Source organism: Bos javanicus, chromosome 8, assembly GCF_032452875.1.
Source record: "Bos javanicus breed banteng chromosome 8, ARS-OSU_banteng_1.0, whole genome shotgun sequence".
Taxonomy (NCBI): Eukaryota; Metazoa; Chordata; class Mammalia; order Artiodactyla; family Bovidae; genus Bos; species Bos javanicus.
The window spans coordinates 36,243,716-36,269,350 of record NC_083875.1 but is presented as its reverse complement, the minus strand read 5'-3'; the positions used below and the strand labels follow the sequence as shown (position 1 = coordinate 36,269,350).

The window sequence follows — 25,635 nt, the reverse complement described above, 5'->3', positions numbered from 1 at the left end:
TCTGTATGAGTTTCCTAAACTCATCCAATGTTATTTCTTCTTGCAGCATATCATGGACCATGTCCTCACACAGGCTCTCAATGCCTACATACTGCAAATATGGAGAATTTTCAGCTACTTTGCTTGACTTTTTAGAAGCATTTGATACCGTTGGAATCTTTTCTTCATGAACTTCTATCTCCTTTCCTCTTAAGGTAAAATCCCAGCCTTTCTCTGACCTTTTATTCTGCTTTAAAGGTTCTGCTTGCACTTTAAATATTGATGACCATCAAGACTCAGTTCCAGATTTTTCTTCTACCTCACTGTGAAGAGTTTATTAAGCTAACCCAGGAATCCCTCGATAAATCATCTATTCCCAAAGCTTCAAGAAAGATTTGCAAAATGATGACTGCCAAATATACTTACCAGCAGACTTCTTTTCTAGGCTCTGTATGTATGTATGTGTATATATATATATATATATATATATATATATATATATATCCAACTGCTTACTAAATATTTCCATGTATATATTTCATAGAAACACCTTCAGTCTAACATGTTGAGAAGTGTATTCATGATCTCCTTATTCGTCTTTCACATTTAATTTTCCTCTTGCATTCTGTCTCCCTGAAATGCTGCCACCCGCCACCTAAGACAACTTTCACATCTAGTAAACTACCAAGTCATTTAGATTCTGTTTTAAAATTGCTTTCTGGATTCTTCTGTCTATTCCCTAGTAGCCAACAATATCCAAGCATATACCACCTGCCTTCTGAATGATTGCCACCTCTATTTTTTTGTTTTAATTATTGGGGTATAGTTGACTTACAATGTTGTGCTTCTGTCAGGTGCACAGCAAAATGAATCACATATATATGTATATACATATATATATACACACACATACATATATCCATTCTTTTTTAGATTCTTTTCCCATTCAGCCCATCACAGAGTAACGAGTTCCCCATGCAATACAGTTAAGTCCTTACTAGTTATCTACTTTATACACAGTACTGTGTATACATCAATCCCAATCCTCAAATTTATCCCTCCCCCCTTTTCCCCCTGGTAACCATAAGTTTATTTTCTACATTTGTAACTTTCACAGAATTAGGACAAAAAAAAATCATAATTTGTATGGAAATACAAAAGACCATCACAAGCCAAAGGAATCCTGAGGGGGAAAAAATGGAACTGGAGGAAGCAAGCTTCTTGGCTTCAGACTATACTACAAAGGTACAATAATCAAAACAGTAAGGCACTGACACAGAACTAGAAATATAGATCAATGGAATAGGATAGAAAGTTCAGAGATAAACCCATACACTGTGGTCACTCAATCTATCCCACCTCTTCTTAATTGTCCTTCCTTTCTTCAACATCTCTCTCCTCTATTCCACTCCCTGCAGTGCATTAGGGATTATGACATTCCCCTGCTTAAAATCCTTTACAACCTTCCCATTGCTCTTATGATTAAGTTCAAGCTTTGAAACACATAATAATGATTAGACTCTTCATAATCTTATCTTAATACACTCAACAGCCTCATCACTCAATCTCCTCCTAAATGTTGTTGTCCTGACATATTGAATTTCTTCCAGTTTTTTGAGATATATTAATAACTTGCTCTTGCCCTCCTCTAAGCCTTCACATATTATTTCACTTCTTTGGAATATTCTTCATTACTCCTCTTTCCTAGCTGATTTTATTCATCCTTTTAGTCTTAGTTTACATATCACTTTCTGAAGTAGCCCTTCTTGGATTCTTGAATTAGTTAAATAAATCCTACTGAAATATGACTTCAACATTTATGTATTTTTCCTATCATATTTTCATGTTTTATTACTATTACCTGTTGTATTGGTTTCTTGTTGATGCTGTAATAATTTACCACAAAATTTGTGGGCCAAAACAACACATATTTATTATTATTACAGTTTTGGAAGTCAGACATCTAAAATGAGTCATCAGTTCTGTGTTCCTTCTAGAGGGTCTGAGAAAGAATTAATTTCCTTACTTTTTCTTTCTTATCAAGGCTGCCTACATCCCTTGCTTCAGGCCCCCTCCTCTATTTTCAAAACCAGCTAGATAACATCTTCAAATTTCTCTCTCAGACCTCTGTTTCTGTTATCACATCTTATCTGACTTTCCCTCACTTCTCTCTTTTCCTTTAAGGATCCTGATAATTAAACCAGGTTCACCGGGGTAACCCACAATAATCTCTCCATCTCAATATGGAGAGATTAACTTAACTTAATCATATCTGCAAAATCCCCTTTGCCATGCAAGCTAATGTTTTATAGGTTCTAGGGATTAGGATGCTGACATCTTGAAAGGGGTCAGCATTACTCTTCCTCACACATTTATTTAGATGTCCATTTTTCCTACTAGACTTATGAAATGTACTTTATTCCTTCATTTCCGGTGCTTATTATGGTGCCTGGACCATAAGAAATGTTCAGGACTTATTTATCATAAAGAAATACAGGGTCCTAAATGTGATTCCAATACACTGAAACAGATATAATAAATGACTGTAATATTGAATAGGTATAAATTATTAAGTATAATCTTAAAATAGCCAAATGTATTAACAAAATAGTTTTTTTCATACTTGTTGACCTTTTACATTTTTCATAGGGGTCAGTTCTTACTCTGTCCCCAGATGAAAATTCAGGCAGGCATAACTGCTTTTCTGCCCACTTTTAGGCATTAAAACAACCTATAGTGACTCTAAATCACAAAACACAGTTTCAATTCAGTAATTAAAATGCCTCATCTCATGAATGTGTCAAAATTCTGGGTTTGCTTTTATGTTGAATCACTTCTGTTCCTCTCACCCATCTTATTTACTGAGGTTTCTAACTCTTTTGAAGTGGGGATAGAGAAAAGGGAACACAGGAGAGCGAAACAAAGTCATTGCTTGGCTGAATCTGTGGAGGTGAGGCAATTTCAGTACTCTGTGAACCTTTGAAGATATCTAAAGCTGACTTTCTTGTGTTCATTTGTGTAATATGGGGGAATTCCCCTCCTACTCCTGCCCCAGAGAGCTCTCTTGCACAGTTCCCAGGCACTTGGAATTCAGACCCTTCTTTCTGTCCAAGGGCCTTCACCCCTCTAGCTGAACTGCTTGTGAAGGTTTAGACTACTCTGCAGCAGCTTCCTCGCCTGTGAATTTCCAAAGTGGTCATGAGGAAATGCTCACAAATCCATTGTCCCTACAAACTCCGAAGGTGCCATTAACATTTTCAAATTCCCCTATACTCCAAGAGACTACCTTAACCAGCTCCTCTTTCATAGACTTCTCATGCCTGGCTCAGACACTCATCCACTACATCTTCTAGATTGAAGGGATACATATTATGCTTTCTAACAGGTCTTTTTAGAGGCCCTTTAGTGCGTGTGTCCTTGTGTGTCTGTATGTGCGCACTAGGGGAAGAAGACATTTAGTAAACACCTTCTACAAAATACCTCTTCAAAAAATCTACCTATGGATATAAAAGATTTAGGAGTCATTCAGCTGGATCAGACACCTGCCTCTGAAAACTTCCATCACAGCCCAGAATCTCACTCTTGAATATATGCACTAGCTAAGTTAAATACTAAGTACTAGCTATGTGCCTGGAAAATCCCATGGATGGAGGAGCCTGGTGGGCTGCAGTCCATGGGGTCACTACGAGTCAGACATTACTGAGTGACTTCACTTTGACTTTTCACTTTCATGCATTGGAGGAGGAAATGGCAACCCACTCCAGTGCTCTTGCCTGGAGAATCCCAGGGACAGAAGAGCCTGGTGGGCTGCTGTCTATGGGGTCGCACAGAGTTGGACACCACTGAAGCGACTTAGCAGCAGCAGCAGCAGCAGCAGCAATGTGCCAGTGTACTAAGTCTTGACACTTTCAACTCAGTGAGAAAGGCATTGTTACCATCTTCATTCTAAAGTTGAAGAAATCAAGTCAGACAGAGTTTAAGGAATATGCTAAAGGTCACATTGTTTATAAATAGTGGACCAGAAATTCAGAACCAAGGAGTCTAAATCCAGAACATGAGTCTCCTCATTATCATAATATTCATTACACTTTTTAAAAAATTTAAATCCCATCTTCCCTGTCAGGTTCTAATTCCTTTCTTATATTCTTCACTAATCCCATAATAATGCTCAGCCATGTTTTAACACTGATGTGGTTCTCAGCTTTTTAAATATAATGCAAGATAGTATATTGCTTCTTATGCCATGCAGGGAGAGTCATCTTTCCATTTGGTAACAATGACAAACAAAAGAAGCAAAGTGAAGCAGACTTAAGAAGAATGAAGATCCCCAATCATAAAATGCCATTGCCATAATATCCAATTAAAAATAAAGAGAACAATCTATTATTTTGGTTTACAAAAGACTAAATATTAAATTTTATGCTGAGTTTTACACTTACTTCACAGATGTTCATGGGCTGTAACCAGCTGCTGCATGAAACATGCTGTTTTAATCATTGCAGGGATATAATGGACACTTTCCACTATCAAACTGTCCTTACTGAGCTTTGGCTCACATTCTGGGGTCAGAGAAAGCTACCATTCCTTGGAGTAGACTTTTACCTTAAAATCAGATAACTGACTCTATCTTTGCTTTAGTTTCTACAAGAAAACTGGGCAATCCACAGTCCATAGGTTAACTTTGGCCTATTACTTCTTTCTGTAAATAGTTTTATTGTTGCAAATTCATGTCTAGTCATTCTTATATAATTATTTTCATATAAAATAGCAGAGTTTACCAGGTTCTAATTCTCTTGCTGAAGAGTGTGTGTGGCCCACAAGGTCTTAAAATATTTATGATGTGGCTCTTTAAAAACAAAAGAGGTGACTAAGCCTTGTTCTAGAAAGCTTAGCAATCTAAGAACTATTTGTCGTTGTTTAGTCACTAAGAGATGTCCAACTTCTTGCAACCCCATGGACTGTAACCCACCAGGCTCCTCTGTCCATGGGATTTTCTAAGCAAGAATACTGGAGAGGGTTTCCATTTCCTTCTCCAGTGGATCTTCCAAACCCAGGGATCAGACCTGCCTCTCATACATCTCTTGCATTGGCAGGCGATTCTTTACATGAGCCATCATGGAACCCCTAATCTAGTGTAGGCAAATAGAATGAAAATGAATGCTTTCCTGTGTCTCTTCACAATAAAAAGTGCTATATTAAATTGGACATGTGCTCCATTTCATGAAGTGTCATTTATTTAGAATATATCCTTCTTTTAGTAGGAAACAATCATTGGGTGCTATAAATTATATGATATGCATATATAATTTATATAAATATATATGATATGCATATATAATTATATAAATTATATATATTCATATAAATGGAAATTAATATGGACAAAATTACACTGACTTTCTTTTTTTTTAATCTTTTTTTTTAAATTTTATTTTATTTTTAAACTTTACATACACTGACTTTCTAATTGAATGCTTCCATTTTGTCTAATATGCTATTCGCTTAGCAAATCTTAGAGCCCATCTTATTTTCTTTAATTTTCTCATCTAAAAATTTTAATATTTCTAAAAAGTTACTAATTTATAAGATTTAAAAATATACCACAGGTAATATATTAAAAGCTCACATTAAAAATAATTCTATCTTGATTTTTAACCAACTCTATATCATAGGCTTTCTGACTCTACACTATGAGGGCTCCTAAATTTTTTTCAGTGACCTTTTGGTTATTAATACATGGTGAGTATTTGGAAAGAAAATATAAATTACAGGGCTATACTCCTGCAGTTACCTTTCTTCAGTTTGTTGTAATAAAATGAGGAGCTTAAAGAGGGATGATTCTAATCTGAGTTTCCTAATTTAAAACAATGAACTTGACTAACTGGTGATAATTTTGAAATATATACAAATACCAAATCATTATGTTGTACATCTGAAACTAATATATGTCAATTATAATTTTATTTAAAAGTGGAGCATCTGTCTATATGGATTTTGATATGTTGCTGGTCAAATCATACCCCTCAGATGCCTGGTAATACAAAATGCATAGCTATGTCATTTCTCCTTCCTGTTTTCTGCCAGATTTAATGGAAATTCTTTTGTATTTTGCTTTCAACTTGAAAAACAAAAATTACCACACTTAAATGTCCCTGGGCTAACTTTTGAGATTTCGCATTTAGACACATTCTAAAAATTTATCTAGTCAGAGGTTAGGAATGCCCAATCCAAAGAAAACTGATACACCAACAAAGGCTCAAACTTCCTGGTTAGCTTAATGACATATCATTATAAATATTTAGTCAATGGCTTTAGAGAAACCCTTGTCTTATTAACAAGATCTGTATGACTTGATGGTTTTGCCAGGAAGTACCAGGGGGAGTTGGTATTTGTTGTCATTTTGCAAACATCACAGATCCTGTATGTTTTTACATTTTTATTTATTTATTTTTTGTAGGTTTAAAACAGAGTGAACCATAGAGGTTTTCTGGAACTTATTTTAAAATTTTGAAATTTCAAAGGTGGTTATTTATCCAATGTATGCCATTTTTTGATTATATAAGATTGGATCAAGGAAAGCACAAAGAAGATTAGAAAACTAATTTTAAGTCATTTTTTTTAGATTTCTGAGAAGAGTCTAACGTTGAACTGAATTATTTTCCTGAAATCCATACCTAAAAGGTTCATTAAAATTCTTGTTCAAAATCACTGCAATGAATATGATTCTTTGTCCTTCAAATTCTTACATTAAACTTCACTCCAGTATCACTAAATAAGGAAAAAAAAAATAACAAAATAGAGTGGGCAGTTTGATTTTAGGGGAAAAAGTCTTTAAATGAGTCTTTGATTTGCCTGCTCTTGCTACCTCATTAATTCTAAATGGTGTCATTCAGTTGAGTCTAATAGCTGTGAGTGTTACTACCATGGTCAGTTCCAAATTATAGTATTGATTAATTGATTGTCTTCTTCCAGTTGTGAATTATATTAGTGCTGGCTCAGGCAGCTTGGCTTAGGGCCAAAATCTAATTTTCAATGGAAGGCGACAAGCAGTTCCACTGTTTCACTGTTGTGGTTAAGTGGGTGCTGGGGAAACAAAAAGCTTTGGAAAGACAGTTGGACGAAAAACGATTGCCCTAAATATAATAAATATTCATTTACTGATGATCTCTCTCCAATCTAGAGAAACAGGCAGGAAGAGAGGAAGTGAAAAAAAAAAAACCATCATTTCTCAACCTCAGACTTCCCAGTCTTGAAACAATTGACTTGGGGATGAGAGCAAATGGGTAGAAAGATGGCCCATAATAATAATAAGCCAGCATTTGGATCTGTGGAATTAAGTCCATTCAGAAGAAGCATGGTGACTATGTACTTTCAAATCAAGTACAACTTAAACTGGATTATTGACTTGGCTACATCACAGGTACAGCTATCCAGGGAAGCTTAATGAGCACCTGCCAGGCTGTGGTACTACCAGGGTGGTGGTGTCATGTTCTTAGAATAATACACACATTATCAACTTGAAAGACAAAGCAAGAGGCACTCATTTTGTGTTAACTTTCTGCTTTAATGAGAAACATAAAATGAATGGGTGTGTTTATCATTGATTCTTGTGAAATGGGAAAAGCTAAATGGGGCATTGAGAGGTTAATAACTTTCGCAGATCCATAACTTTGAGTTTGCTGCCAGATCAATTCCTTTTCCCTACAAAATCTGAAGGGAAAATTGGTGTGGGATGGAGTAACTCTGATTATAAAATTATATTCACATTAAAGTGTATTTATAATCAGTATTGGTATTTCTTTTCAATATGAACACAATTATACTTGATTTCACAGAGAATTAGAAAGAAGAATCTTTATTCCTCAAGTAAAGGGAATGATCATGACAAAAACTGAAGAAAATGATTCCTGGGGTCCTGAATCATAAAGCTTTAAAATCAATGTTTAGACAAGCATGTTAAAATGGAAATTTATAAGTAGAGAAACAACTGTGAATATATGGAAAGCATATATTAAAGTCAAATATGCTGATAGAAATTAGAATTCTGTGGAAGTATTTGCTATTAGAAAGGGGAGAGAGATTGCAAGTAAATGTGTCAATGAGGAGAAAATTAATCTTCTCTAAGTGGTAACTAAATTCAAGATTATTAATGATTGATTATACATATATGAAAAAACCCTTAATAGGAGCAATGATGTAAGAGCCTCTTGGCATAGATCCTATAAGTAAAGTTCGTATAATAAATCTTCACAAAATATAAAAGTATATAAACTTTTCATGGCTGTCTCAATGATCTGTAGCAAAAATAGGGCTAGAGCTGGGAAAGCCATATATTTATTATTAAACAATATTATTATAGGCTACAACATTTAATAGGTGCTAAGGATATTTTTCAGGGGGGGGTGATAAAAACAGCATGCATTTAGGGTAATCTATTAAGTAGTTAGTAACTTAGGTAACTAAGTTAGAACTGATAACGAAGAATTGATGCTTTTGAACTGTGGTGTTGGAGAAGACTCTTGAGAGTCCCTTGGACTGCAAGGAGATCCAACCAGTCCATTCTGAAGGAGATCAGCCCTGGGATTTCTTGGGAAGGAATGATGCTAAAGCTGAAACTCGAGTACTTTGGCCACCTCCTGTGAAGTGTTGACTCATTGGAAAAGACTGTGATGCTGGGAGGGATTGGGGGCAGGAGAAGAAGGGGACGACAGAGGATGAGATGGCTGGATGGCATCACCGACTCGATGAACTTGAGTTTGAGTGAACTCCGGGAGTTGGTGATGGACAGGGAGGCCTGGCGTGCTGCAATTCATGGGGTCTCAAAGAGTCAGACATGACTGAGCGACTGAACTGAACTGAACTGAACTTAGGTAACTCATACCATGTATGGAATTATAAATGTAGTGTATTAGCAACTTGAAACAATAAATGCATATTTTAGTGAATTTAACAATTTAGATGTTAAGAATAAAAATATATACTAAGCTCCTTGAGGGCAGGATTCAGATATAATTCATCCTGGAACCCAGCACCCAGGACAGAAAGCCAAGCACAAAATGGGTGATCCACAAATATTTTTTGAAAAAAAGAATGAATTAGAATATAGCCTTTAAAATAACTTCCTGCCCAAAGCAATAAATAGTTTGATAAGGATATACTACTCTTAAAGAAACATAGCAATGAAGTTATTAATAAGCTATTAGCAAATTTCAAGTGTTTGGAATTGAAAGCAAGTAAGTTCAGCACATTTTCCCTTTCCCCAAAGCCCTCTCCTCATTGAATGAATTAGCTTCACCCTTAGACTCAGACATCATTTTTTGTTCCTGAGAAAGCAGTTCCCCACCTATTTGGACTAGGTTAAGCAACCTTATCATGATCTCCAGTTCTTCCCATATTTAGGGACTATCTGAACTCTCTTGATTGTTTATTTACTTGGCTGTCCATCCTAGATAGATTATGTCTGTCTTATCCCCCTTTGTGCTCCCTAGGCACTAGTAAAGAGTTTCACATGGACAACTATTTCCAGATAGTCATCCCTGGGCTTACTTTCCTATATCCCACATCTGGTTTGTTGGCAAATCCAAGTAGCTCTTTCAAAGCAATGCTGATCCAAAATTCAACCACCCCACCAATTACCAAAAACCTAATTTGGTCCACCCCTTGCCTGCATTATTGCAACAGTTCCTGTCCTAGTATTCCTGCCACTGATCCTGGCTTGATTAGTTTTCAACCCAGAAGCCAAAAAAATCCTCTTTCAATATGACTAAATATGTCACTCTGCTATTCAGAACCTTTAGTGACAGAGTATCTCATGTAGAACAAAAGTCAATGTTCTCACTAGGAGCTACGAGGGTCTTCTTCTCCTATCACTTCAGCCATGCTGGGCTACAGCTGAGCTCTGCTGTAGCTCAGCTCATGTAAGCTTTCCCCCATGGCCTTTATACCTGCTGTTACCCTGTCTTCCACCAATATCTATATGAATACCTCTTCTACTTTCTTGAGAATTTTACTCAGAAATCATCCCTCAGTCCAAAATTTCTAAAATTTCAGTATTCTCTTAACTTGATGCTTTAATGTTCCCTCCCTACTTTACTTTCCCTATCAGTGCTGATGACTATTTTCCCTATCAAGTCTGATATTTGGCAGGTGGAATAAACTTCCCTTCTGAGTGGCTACATGTCTATTTGACAACTAGGTACCCATTTGTGCTGGTTGTTAAATATTTTAAATCTCACTCCTGCTTGTCACTATGTAATATATTCTGTTTTTCTTTACCATCTGCCTCCCCTACTCTAATGTAAATTTTTTTGTTCAACTCTGTATCACCAGAATCTGGAGCACCTAGTCTACTGTAAGGTACTGTAGTGGTTTGCCCCAATTTTAGCCTATGCATGTTTTTACTTTTAAAGATACTATAAAACACTGTTTCATTTATTTTCCTTCATGTTGTCCCTGCAAAACATTGTAAATTTCGCCTTTAAGGGCAAGTTCCACTTTTTTTTTTTCACCTTTGTATCTCAATCATCTAGGGCACTGACTGGTTAATAAATATTCAACGAATAGAAGAAGGAAGAAATGACTTTGTACACAATTACTCTAAGATAAATTATTACAACTATGCCTTTATTATGTCTACCTACTTTAATGAAGATAAAATTATGTATACAAACTTATATTGGTATAAATATAACCTTATAAAGTATATATTTATAATATAAAGATTCATCTGTCTCAAAGATTTTTAGGAGCACAATCCTTGTGATCAAGGAGAAAATATTATACAGATGTAATCTTCTTTTGATATTACTATAGTTTTAAATTATAGTAATATGAAAATTTCAAGTAAACTGTAGACAGCTGTTTCAAACCAAAAATATTACATAGGAAATTTCATAATTCCATTTTGCAACTACAGGTGATTTCTGATCTTTTAAAATATGATTTACAAAATATGGTTTTGCACGGGAAAATCTGGGATTAGATTTAGAAGTCTTTTTTTTCCCTAAAGTTTGAAACCATTCCAAGATTTGTTAAAAAATGAGATTTTTATATAAAAAAAATCTTTAGGTCTATGCCATTCACCACCAAAACAATTAGCCCCTAAAATCTTTGTTAATAAATTATCTAAGATCATGCATGGCATATTTATCAAAATATTATCTTTTATACATATTTATACAAAAGATTATCTTAACAATTCTTAGAATCTTAGGACTCAAAAAATACTTACTGCCCATTTTAAGGAACATACCTCAACTTATATAACCCTGTGTTGATGTTTATGGTGCTGTTGATAGGAAATATGTTTAATTCTGTCAATATTGACTTAAACATGATAAAAACAACAATCCAATTTTAAAATAGGTATGGACACCTTATTTTTATAGCAAAGAAAGTGAAAGTGAAAGTCGCTCAGTCGTGTCTGACTCTTTTCAATCCCATAAACTATACAGTCCATGAAATTCTCCAGGCCAGAGTAATGGAGTGGGTAGCCTTTCCCTTCTCCAGGGGATCTTCCCAACTCAGGGATTGAACCCAGGTCTCCTGCATTGTAGGTGGATTCTTTACCAGCTGAACCACAAGGGAAGCCCCCCCTGCTTTTTTTTATAGAGACCACCTGACCTGCCTCTTGAGAAACCTATATACAGGTCAGGAAGCAACAGTTAGGACTGGACATGGAACAACAGACTGGTTCCAAATAGGAAAAGGAGTACGTCAAGGCTGTATATTGTCACCCTGCTTATTGAACTTCTATGCAGAGTACATCATGAGAAATGCTGGGCTGGAAGAAACATAAGCTGGAATCAAGATTGCCGGGAGAAATATCAATAACCTCAGATATGCAGATGACACCACCCTTATGGTAGAAAGTGAAGAGGAACTAAAAAGCCTCTTGATGAAAGTGAAAGAGGAGAGTGAAAAAGTTGGCTTAAAGCTCAGCATTCAGAAAACGAAGATCATGGCATCTGGTCCCATCACTTCATGGGAAATAGATGGAGAAACAGTAGAAACAGTATCAGACTTCATTTTTTGGGGGCTCCAAAATCACTGCAGATGGTGACTGTAGCCATGAAATTAAAAGACACTTACTCCTTGGAAGAAAAGTTATGACCAACCTAGATAGCATATTCAAAAGCAGAGACATTACTTTGCCAACAAAGATCTGTCTAGTCAAGTCTATGGTTTTTCCTGTGGTCATGTATGGATGTGAGAGTTGGACTGTGAAGAAAGCTGAGCACCGAAGAATTGATGCTTTTGAACTGTGGTGTTGGAGAAGACTCTTGAGAGTCCCTTGCACTGCAAGGAGATCCAACCAGTCCATTCTAAAGGAGATCAGCCCTGGGTGTTCTTTGGAAGGATTGATGCTAAAGTTGAAACTCCAGTACTTTGGCCACCTCATGCGAAGAGTTGACTCATTGGAAAAGACTCTGATGCTGGGAGGGATTGGGGGCAGGAGAAAAAGGGGACCACAGAGGAAGAGATGGCTGGATGGCATCACTGACTCAGTGGATATGAGTTTGAGTGAAATCCGGGAGATGGTGATGGACAGGGAGGCCTGGTGTTCTGTGATTCATGGGGTCACAAAGAGTCAGACACGACTGAGCGACTGATCTAATGTGATCTGATCTGATGTTAAAAATAGTTTTAGGTTTTAGTTGTTTCATGAGGTCAACCAAAATCATGCAAAAGGCACAATTTATACCATGTATGAAACGAGATGCCAGTCCAGGTTCGATACATGATACTGGATGCTTGGGGCTAGTGCACTGGGATGACCCAGAGGGATGGTATGGGGAGGAAGGAGGGAGGAGGGTTCAGGATGGGGAACACATGTATACCTGTGGCGGATTCATTTTGATATTTGGCAAAACTAATACAATTATGTAAAGTTTAAAAATAAAATAAAATTAAAAAAAAAAAAAAACTAAAGGTACAATAGTCAGATCAAGAGGTAATAGTGTTCCCACAAGCTTATGGTAGCCTCCAGGTACCATATGTCACATATGTTTAATTCTGGGCATCAACATGAAACATGAAACATTTTATTGATACTGTGAGGAGGGGTCAGAGGATGAAATATATCTGAAACTCGTGTCATAAAAGGAATGGTTGAAGTAGGTATGGATATTTTGCATAGAAAACAGAAGGCTAAAGGAAGAAATAAAGTCGTGTATATTTTTGTATCAGTATGAAGATGACTCTTCTTACAATTAGAGCTACTCAGTAATGAAAATGAGGTAATCATAGACTGAATGACTATGTGTCATGGGGAAGTTTCCTATAGAGTAAGAGACTGAATTATGTGACCTTGTCTTTATGTCTCAACTTTTCTTTCCTCTTTTTTTTTTTCATCAAAGGATAATATTGTTTTCAATGTAGAGTAAAAGAAGAAAAAATATCTGAATTACAGATATTGTACCAAATATCTCTGTGATTTTGGGTAGCCCATTTTTCTTCTCCAGGTCTAAATTTATATACAAAGCATAGACTAGAGTCTTTAAGGTGTATTTCAGTTCCAATATTATCTAACCATACAAATGTACACATTAAATCTGACTCAGTCTACTCATGATGAAGACTTGTTAACAATTAGAGAGCTGGAGAGCATTGAGTCAACTCCCATAAACACTATTAGAATATATATATATATATACAGTTCCTAAACTGTCTTGCTAGTAAATCCTAAAAAGTCTTTCTTTTTAATACTATGTATATAATATGGATGTGAGTCTCAGTGAACTCCAGGAGTTGGTGATGGACAGGGAAGCCTGGCATGCTATGATTCGTGGGGTTGCAAAGAGTTGGACAGGACTGAGCGACTGATCTGATCTAATATGAAAGTTTTGATTATTACCCCTGAATTTAAAAAAAATGTAATTCTCTCAGTAGAAATGCCCAGAAACATCCTGTTGAGCTTTCTTCTTCTGGCCATACAGTATGCATACACAATTAACCTTCTTTTAATTTGAGTAAATTGTTTTTTATCTGAGATTGTCAAGTTAACACTGTAATCAAAAATCTCTAATAGGTACCTGAATAGATTGCTGCTATGTATAATGCCAATTCAGTTTAGTTCAGTGGCTCAGTCATGTCTGACTTTTTGCTACCCCATGGACTGCAGTACACCAGGCTACCCTGTCCATCACCAACTCCTGCAGTTTGCTCAAACTCATGTCCATTGAGTCGGTGCTGACATTCAACCATCTCATCCTCTCGTGTCCTCTACTCCTCCCGCCTTCAATCTTTCGCATCATCAGGGTCTTTTCAAATGAGTCAGTTCTTCACATCAGGTGGCCAAAGTACTGGAGCTTCAGCTTTAGCATCAGTCCTTCCAATGAATGTTCAAAACTCATTTCCTTTAGGATTGACTGGTTTGATCTCCTTGCAGTCCAAGGGACTCAAGAGTCTTCTCCAACACCACAGTTCAAAAGCATCAATTCTTCGGCACTCAGCTTTCTTTATAGTCCAACTCTTACATCCATATATAACTACTGTAAAAAACATAGCTTTGACTAGATGGACCTTTGTGGGCAAACTAATGTCTCTGCTTTTTAATATGCTGTCTAGGTTGGTCACAACTTTTCTTCCAAGGAGCAAGCATCTTTTAATTTCATGACTGCAGTCACCATGTTCAGTGATTTTGGAGCCCAAGAAAATAAAGTCTATCACTGTCTCCACTGTTTCCCCATCTGTTTGCCATGAAGTGATGTGACCAGATGCCATGATCTTCATTTTCTGAATGTTGAGCTTTAAGCCAACTTTTTCACACTCTTCTTTCACTTTCATCCAGAGACTCTTTAGCTCTTCTTCGCATTCTGCCATAAGGGTGGTGTCATCTGCATATCTGAGGTTATAGATATTTTTCCTGGCAATCTTGATTCCAGCTTGGGCTTCATCCAGCCTAGCGTTTTCTCATGATGTACTCTGCATATGTTAAATAAGCAGGTGACACTATATAGCCTTAACATGTTCCTTTCCCTATTTGGAAGCAGGCTGTTGTTCCATGTCCAATTCTAACTGTTGCTTCCTGACCTGAATACAGATTTCTCAAGAGGCAGGTCAGGTGATCTGGTTTTCCCATCTCTTTAGGAATTTCCCCCAGTTTGTTGTGATCCATACAAAGGCTTTGGCATAAAGCAGAAATAGATGTTTTTCTGGAACTCTTTTGCTTTTTTGATGATCCAAAGGATGTTGGCAATTTAATCTCTGGTTCCTCTGCCTTTTTGAAATCCAGCTGAAACATCTGAAAGTTCACAGTTCACGTACTGTTGAAGCCTGGCTTGGAGAATTTTGAGCATTCCTTTGCTAGTGTGTGAGATAAGTGCAATTGTGCAGTAGTTTGAACATTCTTTGGCATTGCCTTTCTTTGGGACTGGAATGAAAACTGACCTTTTCCAGTCCTGTGGCCACTGCTGAGTTTTCCTAATTTGCTGGCATATTGAGTGCAGCACTTTCACAGCATCATTTTTTAAGATTTGAAATAGCTCAATCTGAATTCCATCACCTCCACTAGCTTTGTTTGTAGTGATGCTTTCTTTTTTTTTAATATGATTATATTTCAATACACAACCAAAATACAAAACACCACAGTAAATTGACAGCAATAAATATGGTATTTCATTTGCACTACACTAAGACATTGATATGCCAGGGAAAATGAAAGGAAAAAAAAAACAGAGCAAAATGAAATAATGTAAGAGACTGGTAAGGATTAAGCTTATATGAAGATGACCAACTGAACAGTAACAGAAGAAAAGGCAATTTCTTTGTAACATCATATTGCCAAAGAATAAAAATGTAGCGATGCTTTCTAAGGCCCACTTGACTTCACATTCCAGGATGTCTGGCTCTAGGTGAGTGATCACACCATCTTGATTATTTGGGTCATGAAGTTTTGTTTTTGTTTTTTTGGTATATTTCTTCTATGTATTCTTGCCACTTCTTCTTAATATTTTGTCCTTCTGTTAGGTCCATACCATTTCTGTCCTTTATTGAACCCATCTTTGTATGAAATGTTTTCTTGGTATCTCTAATTTTCTTGCAGAGATCTCTAGTCTTTCCCATTCTATTGTTTTCCTCTATTTCTTTGCATTGATCGCTGAAGAAGTCTTTCTTATCTCTCCTTGCTATTCTTTGGAACTCTGCATTCAAATTGGTATACCTTTCCTTTTCTCCTTTGCCTTTTGCTTCTCTTCCTTTCACAGCTATTTGTAAGGCCTCCTCAGACAACCATTTTGCCTTTTTGCATTTCTTTTTCTTGGGGATGGTGTGGATCCCTGCCTCCTGTACAATGTCAGGAAACTCTGTCCATAGTTCTTCAGACATTCTATCGGATTCAATCCCTTGAATCTATTTGTCACTTCCACTGTATAATTGTTACTTTTTCACTAAAAAAAAAACTAATATCAGGGTCGCTAAATGGGCTGCTTTTGTTAACAGATTTGGTTTATTTCTCTAAAATAGTGCTAGTCAGAATTTTATAAACAACTCTTAACATCACCTAAAGAAATTATAGTATTTCTGACTTTCTTAACTGACAAGATTCCAAAATTGACTAAAATTCCAGATGGTTACTCTTATATGAAAATATTTATAGGTATTGGCATTGGTCCTTATAGTAAAATATGATGTGGCACAGCAAATATTCAAATATTATCATTAACAAGAAACTAAATCATGTTTGCCAAAATAAGCAAAACATTTGGCTATAGAATTCACAATAATATCATGTTCACCCCACAAATCTGTGAATTTTCAAATTATGACATTTTCACAGTTTCTGGCTAGCATTAGCTTGATTCAACTATGAAATGTTAAACTGACAATTACATGAAGAAGAAAACTAATATAACCAAATTGACTAAACTTGGTCAATGGCTTTAAGGCAAAGTGTTTTGAACCTTTAATTACAAGATAGTGTATTTATTATTGCGAGGAGCAGAAACATGAATAAAGACACAGACCCTCCTTTCAAAAAAATTTACAATCCAAACAGTTAAGCAGGGACTGGCAAGATAACGGAAGCCTCACACTTTTGCCATCTAGTAGGATGGTTTTGGTTTTCTCAACCCAGAGCAAAGAAGGACCATATTAAAATGCAGAGGCACTTGTCATCTCTGGAGTTCCACCGGATTTGAATTCTGATACGTGTACCACTTGTATGACTTTGGGTAGGATAGTTTCTTCAGTTTTTCGGTCCCTCATCCTTAAGTGGAAATAATTATAGTACTGACCTCAGAGGTTTAATGTGAAAAGTAAATAAGATAGGTGTGCAGATTGCTTTGCACATAATATGCATGGCAACAAATAAAGTTTAAATATATTTAAGGAATAAGGGATACATTAAATAAGAAAGCTGTCTTTTCTTTGGCAAGATTTAAGAAGTTAAGCACTTTGTAAAGTGTTAGATTTAGATGCCTACATTCAAAATGGATGATACAGAATTCATGGACTAGAAAGGGAAAGAAGAATTTCTAACTCAATGCTCTGAGGCAATACTATGAATGAGCTGGTGATCTTGGATAAATGAACAAGAAGACAATTTGGGAAATATTGATCAACTATCATACCTTAAATAAGTGTACTGGGCTTCACCCAATTGTTTGGTTAAAATGTCTTAGATTTTTGTAGAAAACACAGAGAAAGCAGAACTACAAAGAACTAGATAAACTTGTTAGGTGGCAGAACAATTCCTAAAAAGATCTTGGAATATATAAATATTAATCTGAAAACAACAAATATCAACAAACTTTTGGACTTGGCTTAGAGTGCTGTTTTGGGTAGAGTAGAAATACTATAAGATTTAAAAGTCAGAAAAGGGGTTTGTATTCTCAATCTAACTCTCATTAGCAATGAAAGATCTTTGCCTCTTTGACTACCCATATCTTCATCTGTAATTGGAGGATGTGTGGATAACATGTAAAGCCTTCCACCTTTTGCTTGGCACATCCTAAGGGTTCAATAAATCATATGATTAAGAACCACTGCTATTTTTACTTTCATTTCATATTTGTGATGAGGTAAAGATGGCTACAGTATTTTGTTTCCATTTTAACTCATCCTGGAAATACAAGTATACTAAAAAAGCATTTGATTGCTATTTTATAGAAGAGATAGTTAGTTATGATCTTTCTGACATGAGACACTGTATTCTATAATTCAGTATCTTGCCTATCTATAGAAGATGAGCTTCTAAAATGTGTTGCATATTTCTACTTTCAAACATGTATATATGTGGGCAGATAAGTTCCTGATACTCCAAGATTCAGTGAAAACAATAATGACGACATCTATAGCTAACTTATACACACCCTAGTGTAAGTCAGGTACTGATCTAAAGCACTGTTCACATATGAACTCATTTAATCTTCACAACAGCCTAAAGAAGTTGGTACAATTATTTCTGCACTTTGCAAATAAAACATCTCAAACACATATATCTGAATAATTTGCCTAAGATTCAGCAGCTAGTAAATAACAAAGAATCCAAGCAAGTACAGGTTTAGAATCTATGCAATTTGCCCCTGAGAATAGAATTGATTTGTTCTGAAGAAGCAATGTCAGAATGGAGGTATATTTGAAATATTTCAACTCGCACTAGATCAGACAGCAACAAAACTTAAAAAAACAAAAAGACAGAAACGTTATTTCTATTATTAGTCCTATGGGAATAAGTCATTTGGATTCCCAAACAACTGGTTTTTAAATTAACTCCAGAACATAACGTACTCAGAAAATGCTGATTCTATATAATAGCTGAACCGTAAAGCAGAATCATTAGTATCATAAGTTATTATGAACAAAGGCATATAGGAGTTCAGAGGAAGAATAAAGCTTTGTTTTGATGGGGAATATCCAAGAAAGCTTTAGGGTGAAAGTGAGCTGAATCTTAATGTATAAAATAGAAACACTGAGGAGCCAAAGGGGAAACAGGAGAGAATGAAATTAAATTTTCTACAATCTCCATCTCATTTGTTTGTTTAAACCTCATCTTATTTGACTTTAATGGCATTTTGGTTTCTGAATGATATTTGTGTACCTTTTCTATATATACAGATACTTGCTTTTTTATTAGAGTCATAAACATTAATCCCAAAATAAGGTTAACAGGGAATATGGGAGATGGGATCCTGTCTTTTATGCTGAGAATGCAATATTTTTAGCAGATAAGAGTATTTGAGTATGCTAGGGAACTTCTAAACTTTGTAACCTTCATTTATATAATTTGCATTTAGAAACATTAATTAAAAACAATTTGGCTTATTTTATAATTCATCACATATTTTTACTAGTAATAGTTTTAAGTGGTGAGCTGATGGATCAAATATCTTAGCAAGCATAGGAAATAATTATTTTAAAAAATTATCATTTTAAGATTAGAAGCTAATTGTGAAGCTTCAGTAAAAAAGGTACTTGGTAGAGAATTTTATCAAAAAGTATTATTATGATAAATAACACATTAGAGAAAAGATATTGAAGATAACAAAGCTGTGTTAATAGCAAAGTTTTGTTGCAAAGCAGTAAAAATTGATAACCCTGTAATTGTTTAACAGAGATTAGACATTTAAATTTTTTTAATCTATTTGCTAATCTGTTTTCTCACTTTATTCTCTCATTAACAATAAATAGCTTATAGCTTCTAGAAGAACCAAAATAAAGTATGTAGGCGAGAGCACTGCTGAGGGCTAATAATTTCATAGCAGTAGCAGCTCAATTCAATCAACATTTAAATCTAGAGGCATCTGCTGCTCCAGATCAAAACATTAACCCATTGTTAGATTTCTCACATACTATGATGAACACCATCCATGATTTAAAAATGAAAATTAAATCTCTCATTGAGAAATCTTTTCCTAGTTGTTCCATTGTTTTGAGCGTGTTATAATTTTATTTAAAAAGAAGAAGTGGCCATCCTGAGTAAAAAACAATTCTATCTTATTATATTTTATAAGGGGAATATCAAGTGAATAATACAATGTTCAAATATTTCATCCCTCCATCCATCCATTCAAACCAATACTTGTTAAGTGCCAATTGCATATCAGGCATTACAACTGGTTCTAAGACCTAATGAAAGGAGGGAGTTCAGACGTGCTGTAGACTTACCTTGTGTTAGCCACTGTATGTGGTTTCAGACCCAGTCCCTGGCCTCAAGAAGTTCAAAACCTAATTAGAAAAATAGAAAAAAAAACTTATTTTTAAAAATATTTCAAACCCTAAGTTATCTTCAACATATCATATTTTCACCATTATTTTTTTTGCGGGGGGCAGGGACAGAGAGGAGAAAAAAACAAGATGGTTAATAAGAAGTTGGTATCAATTTTATGTCATAAAATTTTTAATAGAAAGAGTGAAATACCAACTCAATATGAATGTCTGTTTGTCCACATGCTGGAAAGTAATGACAATTGAACATTCTTTGCAATTTCAAACGGGATTATCATGTCTAACATAAAATGGTTACCTTAGCTACTTACAATATCTATTTTATCAAGTCTAACAAGTGTCATAGTTGCTTCCTGAAATTACATAATATATTTCAAATTTCCCATTCTCTGGTCTTTATGGTGGTTCAAGCCTCCAAGGTTCTTAAGGGAATCACTTAAACCATAGTAGCCAATATAAAGCACATCTTTGCCTTTCCTACTGATCTTGGGGCTAACTCACATGGAAGAATTCTAAATCTTATCAGCATTACATTTATGGAAAATAGTCTCATTATTAATTTTTCAAAATTCATACACTGAACTGTGTAAAGAAGCACTTTGTTTTAATTTCCTGATGGAATTTAGAATAGAATACCCTAATGATTTCTGTTTGTTTTTAGAATAGTTTCCTTCTGTTTAGACCACCTTCTTCTAAACTCTTTTTCACATGTTCAATTCTTATTTCTTCTTCAATTCACAGAGAAGTCATCATCTCATGGAGAAAGCCTTCCTTAACATCCTGCTTCCTCCAAGTTACACTTTAATGTATTTTTTAGATAATGCAACAGCTCTGTGTATTTCCTTATCACATTATCTTGTATCATAGAAATTGGCTAGTTGTTTAGAAAACTGTTTCAATTTCGTCCTGTTACAAAGTCAGGAGATATATATATATATATATATTTTTTTTTTTTTCCAGATAGATGTGAGATGTGACTGATTACTCACAAGGGAATACAGCTAGATATAAACCATGCCACGTCAGCCCAGGCCTTAAAAACATCTTATACATGATCTTTTATTCTTTGTTCCTATCTGTAGCTGGAATCCCTGAGGAACTATGGAAGGAATGATTCCTAAGAAGGAAAGAGCTTAGTCCTTTGTGCATACGTACTAAGTTGCTTCAGTTGTGTCTTATTCTTTGAGACCCAATGGACTGTAGCCGCCAGGCTCCTCTGTTCATGGGATTCTGTAGACAAGAATATTGGAGTGGGTTGCCATGCCCTCCTCCAGGGGATCTTACCAACCCAGGGATTGAACCAACATGTCCTGCAGCCTTTGCATTGCAGGCAGATTCTTTAACACTGAGCCACTGTGGAAGCCCAACTAGTCCTTTAGTCACATCTTTTAGAATCACTCCTTACTTCTACTAATAAAATCTATTCATACTAGAGTGTTACAAAGATGACTATCACCTGACCCTGACTAGAAACATCACTGGTTCTGGGATTTCATGTAAATGAGTACTAAATTTTAGCTATTTTTTTAAAGTTTATTTGATGTAAATTATTATATAATTTACAGATGTACAATGCAGTGATTCACAATTTCAAAGGTTATATTCCATTCATAGTTATTTTGAATGTTAATATGGAATACTGGCATATTCCTTATGTTTTACAATATTGCCTTGCAGTTTATTTTATACATAATAGTTTGTATCTCTTAATACCCTACCCCTATAATGACCCTCCACTATGCCTTCTCCCCACTGGTAACCATTAATTTGTTCTCTATATCTGTGAGTCTATTTCTTTTTTGTTGTTGTTATCTTCATTAGTTTGCTGTAGCTTTTAGATTCCACAGGTAAAGTGATATCATGCAGTATCTTTCTCTGTCTTACTTATTTCACTCAGCATAATACCCCTGAAGTTCATCCATGTTGTTGCAAATGGGATAATTTCCTTTGTTTTTATGATTATAAAAGTAGTCCTTTGTGTGTATGTATGTGTGTGTGTGTATACATATATATATATATATATATATATATATATATATATATATGTATGTATATATAGACCACATCTTAACAAATAATTTAAAATTTTTCATGGAAACACAAAAGACCCAAAATGGCCAAAACAAAATTGAGAAAGAAGGAATCATGCTTAATGACTTCAGACTACATTGCAAAGCTATAGTCATCAAAACAGTATGGTACTACATAAAAACAGATCAATAGAACAGAATAGAGAGCTCAGAAATAAACCAATGCACTATGGTCAATTTTTCTATAACAAAGGAGGTAAAAATATACAATGGAGATAAGACAGTCTCTTCAATAAATGGTGTTGGGAAAACTGACAGCTGCATGTAAAAGAATAAAATTAGAAAATTCTCTAACACTATATTCAAAATAGATTAACAACATAAATATAAGGCCAGACACTATAAAACTTTTAGAGGAAGACATAGGCTGGACACTCTATGACATAAATCATAACAATACTTTCTTTCTTTTTTTGATCTGTCTCCTAAAGCAAAATAAAAGCAAAAATAAACAAATGGGACCTACTTAAAAGCTTTCTGTATATCAAAGGAAGCCATTAAAAAAAAAAAAAAAGCCAACCTACTGAATGGGAGAAAATATTTGCAAATGCTATGAACAATAAGTGCTTAATATCCATAATGTAGAAACAGTGGATACAATTAAACATCAAAAACAAACAAACAGAAGCACCCTGATTTTTAAAAAATGGGCAGAAGACTGGAATAGACATTTTTCTAGAGAGGACATGCAGATAGCCAACAGGTATATGAAAATATGCTCAACACTGATAATCATCAGGGAAATGCAAATTAAAACCACAATGAGATATCATTTCACATCTGTCAGAATGACTATCATCAAAAAGAATACAAGGGGACTTCCCTGGTGGTCCAGTGATTAAGACTCTGCCTTTCCACTGCAGGGGGTAAGGGCTTGATCCCTGACCAGGTAATCAAGATCCCACAAGCTGCATAGCCAAAAAAAAAAAAAAAAATTAAAAACTAGCAAATGTTGATAAGGATGTGGAAGGGAACTCTCATACACTGTTGGTAGGAATGTACATTGATGCAGCCACTGTGAAAAACAGTATGAAGATTTCTCAAAAAATTAAAAATAGAAGTAACTATGATCCAGCAATTGCAATAAGGGTATATATCCAAAAGAAACAAAAACACTAATTAAAAAAGATACATGCACCCCAGTGTTCACCACAGCGTTGTTTATAATTGCCAACATATGGAAATGATGTAAGAGTTTGCCAATAGATGAATGGATAAATTTTAGTTCTTTGAGCCATTAAAATAGTGAGTAAATTAATACAGCACTTAGCCTACACAGACTGTGATTATTTAATCTACTTGGTCTCCCCCACTATAAACTAGAGTAGTCTCATAGAAACAGGTTTTGTTCTGTTCTAGATTATAGCTGGAACACAGTGAATGGCACATGATGACCATTTATCTCTATTTTTAAATAAGTTGAATAGTGTATGGTAAAATGTACCAGGAAGATTTCATAGGAAATATTGTCCTAAATACAGTTTTCACAGTTTTTACATTGGGGAGGGGTAATGCAAGACTTCTTTGGGCACAGTCTTCAAAACACCTTTTAGTAAAGATCTTAAAGGTAGAACTTGATTTTGCTTCAGAGGTCAAAGCAAGTGGTAACATTAAAAAAAAAAAATTGCAAAACTGTTTTCCAGACTTCTATTTGCAGGTTTGGGTGGGATGGTGAGAGCATTTGTAAAATATTAGTCAGAAGTAACTGACTCAAAAGCTCCTTGCTGTAGTTGCAGTGATTTGAAATGTCCTTCAAACTGCCACTGGGGATTTAGCGCCAATGGAGAGAAAATGAAAGGTAATTTTCTTTCCTTTTCAAAACAATAACCAATCACAGAATCCAAGACCTTCTGCTCTTCTCATAGTACAATGAAATAGCTTTTGAAGTTCAGACAAAATAGAGACACCTGACAAGCAATATGAAGCCTCAGTCAGCAAGCACCCATATACTTACTGCCAACACATCTCTTTCTCCCCTTCATTCTGCAGCCAGAAACACTTTATACACTGACTCCTTTTGGGAAACCACCTGTTTGAGGCCACTTCCAAAAGGGCTCTTCATAAATCTCACCCATCTGTCTTTTTTTATCATCCACATACTGGTTAAATTTAGTTCTGTTTGGCAGAACCTAGCTTTCAGACACATAGTTCCTTTACTTTCAGCCCTATTTAAAAAAGGAAAATATAGAGAAGATGGTCAGATCTCCCTGCTTCTTTTCTGAAGAATTAAAAAAAGGAGCCTTTTCCTGCTTGACATGCAACTGCACTGCCTTTTAACCCGAGGTAAAAATCCTCAAGCCCTATTCCACAACTCATTTAGATTATTGCTGAATGACACCTTTAGGCTAGATTTTATGATAGCTTTTTTGTAGTTCACTTGCATCAGTGTTAGTATATCATTTACATTGGCAAAGCACTTGTCTCTTTAGTGTCAGGTAAATGCACAACTGGATTTGCCAGTTGAAGCTATTTTTCACAGTTTTCATAGACATGAATGCAACTCTTCTGCTTCTCAGACTATTCCAAAGCTACCTTGCGTCTCTGAGTACAAATATCAATGTAATCACCTATTGATCTAGTAGAGGGGACAACAGAACGTATGTAACACCAGCCAGAAAGAGAAAACATTCAATTCTTTCTAAGTCATGCTTCATGGTTAGGTCAACTGAACTTCATACATGTGGCCAAAATGAAAACTATTCTCAATTATCTTTTCTTTTTTGAAGGCTGAGGATAAAATAGATCACAAACTTTCCTAAGTGGTAGAAAATGGATTTTTGGCAGTTGATTTCACCAAGAAAGCATCCCTTCAGCTCATGGAATATGCCTGATGCAGGTGAGAGAATGAACACACAAGAAAGGAACTGGAATACTGGTGTAGGTTCTTTCATCTGTGTGTGTGTGTGTGCCAAGTCTTTTCAGTCATGTCTCACTCTGTGCAACTCTATGGACTGTGGCCTGTCAGGCCCCTCTGTTCATGGGATTCTCCAGGCAAGAACCCTGGAGTTGGTTTCCATACCTTACTCCATGGGATCTTCCCAACCCAGGGATGGAACCAGGAATGTCTTAAGCTGCCTACATTGGCAGGTCCTTTACCACTAGCATCACCACCTAGGAAACCCAGTTCTGACTAATTGTTGTAGCTAAGGAAGCTGTAAGAGCTAAAGTCAATAACTTTCAACAGCAGAACTGTCCATGGTGAAGTATAATCTTGGCTGATGCACTTTTGGTATTTACGGATGTATAACGGAAATTGTTCTAAGAACTTCTGAAGGCTTCCCTTTACTTTGGGAAAACCCCAAAATTCCAAGTTCCATTAATGAGTTGTAGCTTTATTTTATGTAATAGGCATATTTTAATTAAAATACTTCAAACTTTAAAAAGGCGTTTTAACAGAAAA

At 35.5% G+C, this 25,635-nt stretch overlaps 1 protein-coding gene across 13 annotated transcripts in view; it reads right to left on the bottom strand.

The window, feature by feature from the left end:
* Nucleotides 1–25,635, bottom strand: part of PTPRD (protein tyrosine phosphatase receptor type D) — a 2,538,842-nt gene that overhangs the window by 902,969 nt on the left and 1,610,238 nt on the right. For all 13 annotated transcript variants that reach the window (XM_061425298.1, XM_061425300.1, XM_061425301.1 and 10 more), the window contains exon 9: nt 20,086–20,145. The gene's annotated coding sequence lies outside the window, so the exon portion shown is untranslated. The remainder of the gene's footprint in view (nt 1–20,085; nt 20,146–25,635) is intronic.